General features: G+C 43.6%; 1 long non-coding RNA gene across 2 annotated transcripts; it reads right to left on the minus strand.

Moving 5' to 3' along the window:
* Positions 1 to 7,375: 7,375 nt before the first annotated feature.
* Positions 7,376 to 11,484, minus strand: LOC118940287. 2 transcript variants are annotated; one of them, XR_005036826.1, is made up of 4 exons: positions 11,151 to 11,484; positions 10,669 to 10,756; positions 9,116 to 9,188; positions 7,376 to 8,881 (listed from the first exon to the last, which is right to left on the minus strand). It is a non-coding gene; the product is annotated as an uncharacterized LOC118940287 (long non-coding RNA). The 2 variants fall into 2 exon arrangements; XR_005036825.1 differs by having other exon boundaries at positions 10,669 to 11,448.
* Between the last annotated feature and the right edge of the window lie 14 nt (positions 11,485 to 11,498).

Genomic DNA, 11,498 nt, shown 5'->3' on the forward strand with positions numbered 1-11,498 from the left:
TGCTTGTTCTTCACTGGTTGCCCTTTTCTCGTGGCAACTGGTCACAAATCTTGCTGCTGTGATGGCACACTGTTGTATTTCATCCAATAGATATGGGAGTTTATCAAATTTGGGTTTGTTTTTCGAATTCTTTGTGGGTCTGTGTAATCTGAGGGAAATATGTGTCTCTAATTTGCTCATACATTGGGCAGGAGGTTAGGAAGTGCAGCTCAGTTTCCACCTCATTTTGTGGGCAGTGTGCACAGAGGATATTTTTGCAGAATTCTGCATGCAGCCTCTCAATTTGGTGTTTGTCCCATTTTGTGAATTCTTGGTTGGTGAGCGGACCCCAGACCTCACAACCATAAAGGGCAATGGGTTTTATGACTGGTTTAAGTATTCTTAGCCAGATCCTAATTGGTATGTCAAATTGTATGTTCCTTTTGATGGCATAGAAGGAGCTTCTTGCCTTGTCTCTCAGATCGTTCACAGCTTTGTTTAGGCCGAGGGATGTATAGTTTTTTGTGTGCTCTAGGGCAATGGTGTCTAGATGGAATTTATATTTGTGGTCCTGGCAACTGGACATTTTTTGGAACAACATTATTTTTTATCTTACTGATGTTTACTGTCAGGGCCCAGCTCTGTCAGGGCCCAGGTCTGTCAGGGCCCAGGTCTGTCAGGGCCCAGGTCTGTCAGGGCCCAGAACTGTCAGGGCCCAGATCTGTCAGGGCCCAGATCTGTCAGGGCCCAGATCTGTCAGGGCCCAGGTCTATCAGGGCCCAGGTCTGTCAGGGTCCAGATCTGTCAGGGCCCAGATCTGTCAGGGCCCAGGTCTGTCAGGGCCCAGATCTGACAGAATATGTGCAGAAGATCTAGGTGCGGGATGTAGGCCTTCTCTCTCTCTTTAGCTCCACACAGTCCGCAGTACCTCGTCTCCTCCAGGGCTCCAGTCCACAGTACCTCGTCTCCTCCAGGGCTCCAGTCCACAGTACCTCGTCTCCTCCAGGACTCCAGTCCACAGTACCTCGTCTCCTCCAGGACTCCAGTCCACAGTACCTCGTCTCCTCCAGGACTCCAGTCCACAGTACCTCGTCTCCTCCAGGACTCCAGTCCACAGTACCTCGTCTCCTCCAGGGCTCCAGTCCACAGTACCTCGTCTCCTCCAGGACTCCAGTCCACAGTACCTCGTCTCCTCCAGGGCTCCAGTCCACAGTACCTCGTCTCCTCCAGGACTCCAGTCCACAGTACCCAGTCTCCTCCAGGGCTCCAGTCCACAGTACCTCGTCTCCTCCAGGACTCCAGTCCACAGTACCTCGTCTCCTCCAGGGCTCCAGTCCACAGTACCCAGTCTCCTCCAGGGCTCCAGTCCACAGTACCTCGTCTCCTCCAGGACTCCAGTCCACAGTACCTCGTCTCCTCCAGGACTCCAGTCCACAGTACCTCGTCTCCTCCAGGGCTCCAGTCCACAGTACCTCGTCTCCTCCAGGGCTCCAGTCCACAGTACCTCGTCTCCTCCAGGACTCCAGTCCACAGTACCTCGTCTCCTCCAGGACTCCAGTCCACAGTACCTCGTCTCCTCCAGGACTCCAGTCCACAGTACCTCGTCTCCTCCAGGACTCCAGTCCACAGTACCTCGTCTCCTCCAGGACTCCAGTCCACAGTACCTCGTCTCCTCCAGGACTCCAGTCCACAGTACCTCGTCTCCTCCAGGACTCCAGTCCACAGTACCTCGTCTCCTCCAGGACTCCAGTCCACAGTACCTCGTCTCCTCCAGGACTCCAGTCCACAGTACATCGTCTCCTCCAGGACTCCAGTCCACAGTACCTCGTCTCTTCCAGGACTCCAAAAAAGTAAGGGGCTGTTGCTCTGCTCGTGGCTGAGAAATGGTGCTCTGAGTTGGGGGGTTTCAGAGTGCTTCTTTGGAGGATATAATAAAATATGAAAGAGTTGTGTGTATGACTAGGAATATCTGTGTTTGTTTTGTGTGTGTTGCTACGTGAGAAAGAAAAGACTTGTTAGAAGAGGGGTGTTTTTAAATCGGATTAGAGAAAACACAGCACCAGTCACCCTACCTTCTAACGCAGACATATGTTAGATGTGTACACACAGACAGCTCTGTTAGATGTGTACACACAGACAGCGTTGTTAGATGTGTACACAGACAGCTCTGTTAGATGTGTACACAGACAGCTCTGTTAGACGTGTACACACAGACAGCGCTGTTAGATGTGTACACACAGACAGCTCATTTAGATGTGTACACACAGACAGCGCTGTTAGATGTGTACACACAGACAGCGTTGTTAGATGTGTACACAGACAGCTCTGTTAGATGTGTACACAGACAGCTCTGTTAGACGTGTACACACAGACAGCGCTGTTAGATGTGTACACACAGACAGCTCATTTAGATGTGTACACACAGACAGCGCTGTTAGATGTGTACACACAGACAGCGCTGTTAGATGTGTACACACAGTGAATTTGATAGCTAACCAAACCCTGATATAATTTATGGGGAAATGTCCAGCTGTTCTGTGGGATGTTGGATTAAGGAAATTAAAATCTAGCCTTCCGTAAATGTTTAACTGACTGGGATGTGTGAGTTTGGGTTTCTGCCCATTGTAAATGGGTATAGTAAAGTTCAAGGTTGGGGTCATTTCAAATTAAAGTCAGTTAGTTCAAGATTACTTCTAAATAAATGAAAGAGGAGAAGCTTTTCATTTAAAAATCACTTCCTGAATTGTGTCTTTAATTCTAACTAACCCTGGTAAAGATTGACAACCAGATTATAATATCCTCTGGGAAATGGCTAGTAGTGATGGTCACTGGTGTGTGTGTGTGTAGTAGGGATGTTGAATTAGTGTGTGTGTGTGTGTGTGTGTGTGTAGTAGGGATGGTGAATTGGTGTGTGTGTGTGTGTAGTAGGGATGGTGAATTGGTGTGTGTGTGTGTGTGTGTAGTAGGGATGGTGAATTGGTGTGTGTGGCAACAGCAGGTCCGCTTGCAGCATTCTCTGTAAGCATGTCCTGAAGCACATGCCACCTACAGTATTACGAACGGCCCACCCAACTATAACTGTCTCCATCAGTCACTCTCTCTCTACTCACGCACACGCCACATCCCAAAGTGCCCTGATGGGGAAGAAACCACCCCCACCCCCCCTACTGCCTCTGATCTGGCAGACGCAGTAAACACAAATACTGTGTAGTAGTAGACATGTGTAGTAGTAGTAGTTGTTCGTTGTGTATGAATAGGGACGTGAGATACATTACATGATAATAACATGGAAAACACTGGTCACTTTCAAGATGCATCATCTTCATGTGATACGCACCCGCTCAAAACACCGCCGGAAGACACGTGTCGGCGCCATCCAATGCTGTTACAGTATTTAGCGTTTGTACTTTTTGAAAAATGCAGAAGGAACCTCGTCTGTTGGAATCACATGCTGCCAGTCGCAGCGATTTTTGGCGATTTGAATCATCATTTTCCTGGTAAGAGAATGATATCTTGTATTTTTTTCATGGTTAGTTTTGGTTTCTGTAGTGGACGACGATAATAATAATAAACCTTGGCTGAGAAAGGGGAAAGGCGATACATAGTCAGTTTCACAACTGAATTTATTCAACTGCATTTAACCCAACTCCTTCATCGACGTCCACGGCGACTGGGAAGCAGTTGTTGTTGGGGGTTAACTGCCTTGCTCAAGGGCAGAACGGCAGACTATTTCAGATTATAGGGCCAGTGCTCTTAACCTCTAGGCTATGTGTCACCCAGTTGTTGGCACTTGTAATGAGCTTTATGCACTTTAGGATTGAGACTAAGTTAGTACTTCTGTTTTCAGCATTCTGATCTCTGCATGTTTTGGATGTTCAACAGGCAACATTAGGACAGAGGGACAAAATTACTCAGATTGCCCAGGACTGAAATCCCATACCCTGAAGGTATGGATTCTGAGGCTAGGAAACATCACAAGGGAGAATTCTTGAGGAAACATCCTGAGACTCTGATAGTGGATTACAAAAAAGCACTGAAGAACAGAGTCAAAACCAACTATGTTTTCTACACAGCGCACCCCGCAGCCTGGCGTAGGGCCCTGCGCCAAACCTACCCCAACACTAAAGAGAGCGACATCAACTATGCCGTACAGGTCAAAGTGTATGTCGATGACAGTCCCTTAAAGGTTGTTATTACAGTGAATCTTTATCACACCGGTACCGTCATGGTCCAAGGCTCTCAGACCCAGCTCAACAACTTTCAACAGGACTTTCAGGAACTGAAGGAAAAAGCTGAGCTGAATAAAAGCATCGTCACATACCAAGGAGCTTGTTAGAATTGCAAATGTATCGTGTTACATTTGTGGTAAATATGGTGTGTATAGATAAGAAACATTTTAAAAGCATACATTTTTACTTCATTGTCAATAATTGTATGCACTCAGACATGCTATAAAATATGTATTTAAAACAGAAAGAGAGTGTGTGTGTCTGTGTTTGTGAGTATAATACATCCGTGCGTATGGTTGTGTGTGTGTATAATACTACCCTACCAAGCAAAATAACATACCCCCAATTTTATCCAGAACACAATAGAGGCAGGATACTTGTCCACATGATTAAGCATGTATTTAATGTAGCAAAAATGACATTAACTCATTTTCGAACAAATGAGCAGTTACTGCCTTTTTGCTTGGTTGGGCAGAATACAGCTACTCACTGGTCCTGTAGGTTGTCTGAGTTGGGGTGGTACTGTGTGTCAGCCTTGATGCAAAGTGATCAAATGTGAAGAATAAAAAAGGAGAATACGTTTGGGCTTCTATGCCTAAACATCAGTGCTGCTTATCACCTGTTAGCACTTTTCACATCTCGGCCTCCTTGGTTTTTCCTTTGCATGCTTTGCGGGTGAGTAGCTACGTATTACAGACAGTAAGGGGCGCCATAAGACAAAAAAAGGACATTGTTACCATAGCAGGATCCGTATTCATTAGTGCACACAGGAGCAAAACGTAGGCAAACAATTTGCACTGGAAAACGAAAACGAGCGTTTCTTATTGGACAACCTGAGGCAGTCCATTTTCCTGTTTGGTACCTAAATGAATAGGCTGCAACCCGGCTCAGCTGCTGCAAAGATGGCGGACAGAAATACCAGGATAGAAGCAAATATACGGGATTATAACGTCATAACGATTCATGCAAAACATAGTTGACAGGAACATGCTAGTTAATGTAGAGACAAACGATTATGCATATGTTTTATCATAAAGTCAATTTGCGAAAATGGCGATTTAGCAAGCTTTCTGACTAGCTAACAGTAGCCAGCTAGCTAGCTTTATGGGTGTTTTGACATGAATATGAAATTGTAATTCGTGTTTGTTTTAGGGACTCCTGAAACAACCAGCCTGTCGTCTTGTGAAACAGTGGATGTAAAGAATCAGCTAGGTAAAGCATTTACTGCGAATTTAATGTACAATTGTGTAAGCTTGCCTTGTGGATAACGTAACATTGTAAGCTTGCCTTGTGGATAACGTAACTAGCTGCAGTGCCTTGCGAAAGTATTCGCCCCCCTTGAACTTTGCGACCTTTTGCCACATTTCAGGCTTCAAACATAAGAAATAAAACTGTATTTTTTTGTGAAGAATCAACAACAAGTGGGACACAATCATGAAGTGGAACGACATTTATTGGATATTTCAAACTTTTTTAACAAATCAAAATCTGAAAAATTGGGCGTGCAAAATTATTCAGCCCCTTTACTTTCAGTGCAGCAAACTCTCTCCAGAAGTTCAGTGAGGATCTCTGAATGATCCAATGTTGACCTAAATGACTAATGATGATAAATTACAATCCACCTGTGTGTAATCAAGTCTCCGTATAAATGCACCTGCACTGTGATAGTCTCAGAGGTCCGTTAAAAGCGCAGAGAGCATCATGAAGAACAAGGAACACACCAGACAGGTCCGAGATACTGTTGTGAAGAAGTTTAAAGCCGGATTTGGATACAAAAAGATTTCCCAAGCTTTAAACATCCCAAGGAGCACTGTGCAAGCGATAATATTGAAATGGAAGTGTAACGGATGTGAAACGGCTAGCTTAGTTAGCGTGGGCGCTAAATAGCGTTTCAATCAGTGACGTCACTTGCTCTGAGACCTTGAAGTAGTAGTTCCCCTTGCTTTGCAAGGGCCGCGGCTTTTGTGGAGCGATGGGTAACGATGCTTCGAGGGTGACTGTTGATGTGTGCAGAAGGTCCCTGGTTCGCGCCCGGGTATGGGCGAGGGGACGGTTTAAAAATATACTGTTACAGAAGGAGTATCAGACCACTGCAAATCTACCAAGACCTGGCCGTCCCTCTAAACTTTCAGCTCATACAAGGAGAAGACTGATCAGAGATGCAGCCAAGAGGCCCATGATCACTCTGGATGAACTGCAGAGATCTACAGCTGAGGTGGGAGACTCTGCCCATAGGACAACAATCAGTCAGTCGTATATTGCACAAATCTGGCCTTATGGAAGAGTGGCAAGAAGAAAGCCATTTCTTAAAGATATCCATAAAAATTGTTTAAAGTTTGCCACAAGCCACCTGGGAGACACACCAAACATGTGGAAGAAGGTGCTCTGGTCAGATGAAACCAAAATTGAACTTTTTGGCAACAATGCAAAACGTTATGTTTGGCGTAAAAACAACACAGCTGAACACACCATCCCCACTGTCAAACACGGTGGTGGCAGCATCATGGTTTGGGCCTGCTTTTCTTCAGCAGGGACAGGGAAGATGGTTAAAATTGATGGGAAGATGGATGGTGTCAAATACAGGACCATTCTGGAAGAAAACCTGATGGAGTCTGCAAAAGACCTGAGACTGGGACGGAGATTTATCTTCCAACAAGACAATGATCCAAAACATAACGCAAAATCTACAATGGAATGGTTCAATAATAAACATATCCAGGTGTTAGAATGGCCAAGTCAAAGTCCAGACCTGAATCCAATCAAGAATCTGTGGAATGAACTGAAAACTGCTGTTCACAAATGCTCTCCATCCAACCTCACTGAGCTCGAGCTGTTTTGCAAGGAGGAATGGGAAGAAATGTCAGTCTCTCGATGTGCAAAACTGATAGAGACATACCCCAAGCGACTTACAGCTGTAATCGCAGCAAAAGGTGGCGCTACAAAGTATTAACTTAAGGGGGCTGAATAATTTTGCACGCCCAATTTTTCAGTTTTTGATTTGTTAAAAAAGTTTGAAATATCCAATAAATGTCGTTCCACTTCATGATTGTGTCCCACTTGTTGTTGATTCTTCACAAAAAAATACAGTTTTATATCTTTATGTTTGAAGCCTGAAATGTGGCAAAAGGTCGCAAAGTTCAAGGGGGCCGAATACTTTCGCAAGGCACTGTTTATTGTGCAGTGGAGGATAAAATCCCTGAATACCTATGGATGTGTAGCTGTCTAGCAGATCTGTGTATGGACCCAAACGTTTTGGATACATATTAGTTCAGAACCTAGATATGAACTTAAGCTATCATAGCCGGTTGTATCAACTTCAAAACAGTCTGACTGGCATCAATGAAGCCTATGGATTGAGTAGAATATAATCTAACTTTGTGCCACGGATGCAAGTCGTATATACATGTAGCATGAGATCCCCACATTGTAGCCTGTACATTTAATATTTCCACTGATCATGTACTCTACCTTGGTAAATAAAGGTGCGGTTCTGGTATGAATGTCTGAGATTCTTTTTCAGTCATATCCAATACCAGGAGTATCAAACGGGCAGTCTTTGAATGATGCCGTGTCTGCATGTATGTATTACAATTATACACTTCAAGTGTTTACCAATCTTGGTCCTGGGACATCAATGGTTACACATAGTAACAAATAGACTATAAACATGATTTAACTAGTTAAAGGGCTTATTTGTAATTCATATATACAGAAACAGAATTTAAAAAAAAAAACATTACACTTCCTTTGCATCATGTAAATAGGTTCATCTATCTAATTTCCTTTATCTGCACTCATCTGAGGACAGGATAGGTGTGGTATTTCATCAAATGAGAGACTTCAACCAGTAGAGAATGTGAAATGTTTTACATAAGTGTCTCTAGAGGTGTCTCCTAACCAGCCTTGGGCCCGAAGGTTATCTGAACAGCGGGTGAGGCAGACACTTGAGTACAAACAATTTAGCGTAGTTATATAAATAATGAAGTGTCTTACTATTCTCCATGGTTTGTCCTCTTGTCTATTCTTTGAAGGTGGAAGGAGCCAGTTATACACCGGAGCCTGCTTACTACACAACACATAAATCAGATTGATAGACAAATGTGTAGGTGTGGCTTATAGGGTGTCTAATTGTTCTAAATGTTTTCAATATGAGTGACTCTTAAAAGAGCCTGTTTTGTATTTGTACAGACACCACACCTACCTAAACAGCACCCTCACCTGTGAAGTAGAACTCACAGGAACAGAAACTGAAATTAATAACTGCAGTTGACATAGCTGAGTAAATGGAAGAATACTCTTATTGCAATGTGGATGGCTCTTAAAAGAGCCTTTGGTTGTGCATAGTGTAGTCTGTGGTGTTGCCAGGGAACAGAATCCTTTGTGAAGAAGTAGGAGGTGAAGGTCTCCTGCACACGGATTGCCTCCTGTGCTGCGTTGTTGGCCCCCATCCTGGCAACATCCTGCAGAGCAGCAGACCTCTCCTCTGGAACACGGCGGAGCGCTGCAGGTCCCCTCCTGTTCATCATCATGAAGTTATGCAGGACACAGGTAGCCTTCACAGATGCCTGAAATCCCCCACGAGACAGTCCCAGATGGCCCTGGTCACCCAACTGTGCCGTGCCCTACACAGTAACTGTAGGCAATCGTTTAAGAAATCTCCAGTTGCAAGGCATCTGTAGGAATATGGAAGATAATGTCATTAGACTTTTACACCACAAGGTCATTGTGGATTACAAAGTATAATATTTCTTATAACATTGGATAGATGCATGTGTAGCATGTGACGACAGCAGGATCATATCAAGGATAGCGTCACAAATGAATACATAAATACCACTTGAAGCTTGATGATGACTTGATAATTTGAATCAGATGAGTGGCACGGAGGCAAAAATTAAAATGCGCACCCCTTTGAGACCCCAGGAACAGGACTGGGAACCATTGCTCTTCATCTGCAGACAGGGTTTCACAGCTCTGTATCTGAGGACAGAAAACAGACTTCATTATACTAAAATTAGACTGCACTGAATATTATGTTACGATTCTCTCCGTCCTCACTTCTTACTATGGAGTGGAACTACACAACAGTACCTGCCCTATCCAGAATAGCCTACTCTACCTTATTTGACAGTTGGAGCAGCTATCCTTTCACTCTCTTCCATGGCTGTTAGCTAGCTACCTACAAATGCATTTGGAGTTTGTTTTACAATTACATCAAGATAGCTAGCCATTATGAAGTTAGGTAACTGGTGATATTTAATTCAGTTAGCTAGCTATGCAGTATGTAAAGTTGGTTAGATAGCTAGCTACGTTAGCAGTTCAGTTGAGTTAAATTACACTGTAGCTAGTTCGCTAATAATACATAAACTGTGTAAATTGACTGTAGCACGCTTATTGGTCATAGTATGGGTATAGTTAGTCTACCAAAAGTTCCCGCATTTCGTACTTCATTAACCAAAATACAAAGTACACAAGCAGTGGACACTTCCGTGCTTTTATGGCCCATAATGCAGTTCTTCAGAAAATAGGCTCCAACGTTTTCAGATTTGAACAAAATGGCGGAAAATATGCGGGCGAAGTCCGACGAGAAAAGAGACGAATTCATTGCTTTAATTAATTATGGCAAATGTTAAAGAAATGTCGAGCAATGTAATACAGTAATTAATTTTCAAATAAGGTTACACATTATGTGGCCAGACGATTTGTTAGCTACGCTATTCTTACCAACCGCATAGTATACAATACAGCACTATGTGCTGGTATGTTACCCGTTAGTTGGGCTACTAATACATCGAACTTGCCAGTATATTAACTAACTTATATGCTATCTAACTACCCAACTGTGTGTTCGTAAATTGCATTTTGCTCTTGAAGTAGTCAGAGCGCACACTGGACTCACAATGGCAGTCAAGCACCCAAGCTAACATTGGCTAGCTACTTCATTTACTCGCCCTCATCTATGGCGCGATGCTCTTGTAACAGTATAACTTTCGTCCGTCCCCTCGCCCCTACCCGGGCTCGAACCAGGGACCCTCTGCACACATCACCCTCGAAGCGTCGTTGCCCATCGCGTCGAGACAAAAGGTCTCAGCGCGAGGTCGCCGATTGAAACGCTATTAGCACCACCACTAACCAGCCATTTCACATCGGTTACACTGAAATCGGAGTAGAGAGTGAATTTACATACGCAACCTATTGACTTGATTATTCACGTCATTCTTAGTTTGGCGGTATAGTCGTTGAGCGTTCCTAATGGACATTGTCTTAAGGTCTTGTCATTTGTTTTATTAACAAGAAGTTGCATAGTAACAGAATCAGAATTAACTTCCAAATTGGAAGGATACCGTTCGTTTACAGTTTCCTAAAATTAACTAATAGTATATACACTCATTAAGTATGTAGTATACAGTATGTTATTCGAACACGGGTAAAGTCTTTTTCCCAAAGTGTATTTACTTACTTGAATAGATTCTCCCAGCAGCAATGTGGACGATTGGAAACAGGGCAGCGACGTTTGTCACCAGAGCGGGTTAGAGCACACTACTTAACTGTTAATGGAGAATAGATTGAACTATTTACCCATTTAATAACCAGATCTTTGTTGCACAACAGAACTGCTGCTGCCAGCATGCCCACAAGCTAGCCACGCGGTAGTTTACCGCGTGCAAGTGTACACAGGCCATAACAAATATCCTTTTAATTTTATGCACGTTATTACTCAATTTGCACTATAAACATAATATAAATGACGACGCGACACACAGCTTTTGTTTCTTATATCCCATACGTAACTGTATTGCAGAAATACAGTTTGACATTTGCTATCATTGTTTTATATGTTGCGTGCACGCCTCATAGTTTACGTGGTAACAGTCATTGTTATAATTTAACCATTATCATTCTCAAGTAAATAGTCACAGTTCAAAGTAATGTCTTGTTTACGTCTATTCCTCAGCAGTGATGGGTGCCACGGTGTGCTGATAAAGGAGGTCCGACCTGAATCCCAGGGTTAAAATACGGTTCCGGAAGGGCGTTGGGAAATGCCCACCGTCTCTTCACCCCGGTGGAACTCTTTTTCCCTTTGACGAGTTTAAAATAGCGAAGTACAGTTATACATTGATATTGTATACTGTTGATGAAATAATGCTTATATTTAACGTTATCATTATTGTAGAAATGTAAAACTTGACGGTTTGCAGACTTGCCTTGGAGCTGGCCACTCCCCTTATAATGGAACGTCCCATCAGCGAGTTGATTTTTGGTTTATGTACGTTCTGTTCCTGCACGTTA

The sequence above is a fragment of the Oncorhynchus mykiss genome, chromosome 17, assembly GCF_013265735.2.
Source record: "Oncorhynchus mykiss isolate Arlee chromosome 17, USDA_OmykA_1.1, whole genome shotgun sequence".
In the NCBI taxonomy this organism is placed as follows: Eukaryota; Metazoa; Chordata; class Actinopteri; order Salmoniformes; family Salmonidae; genus Oncorhynchus; species Oncorhynchus mykiss.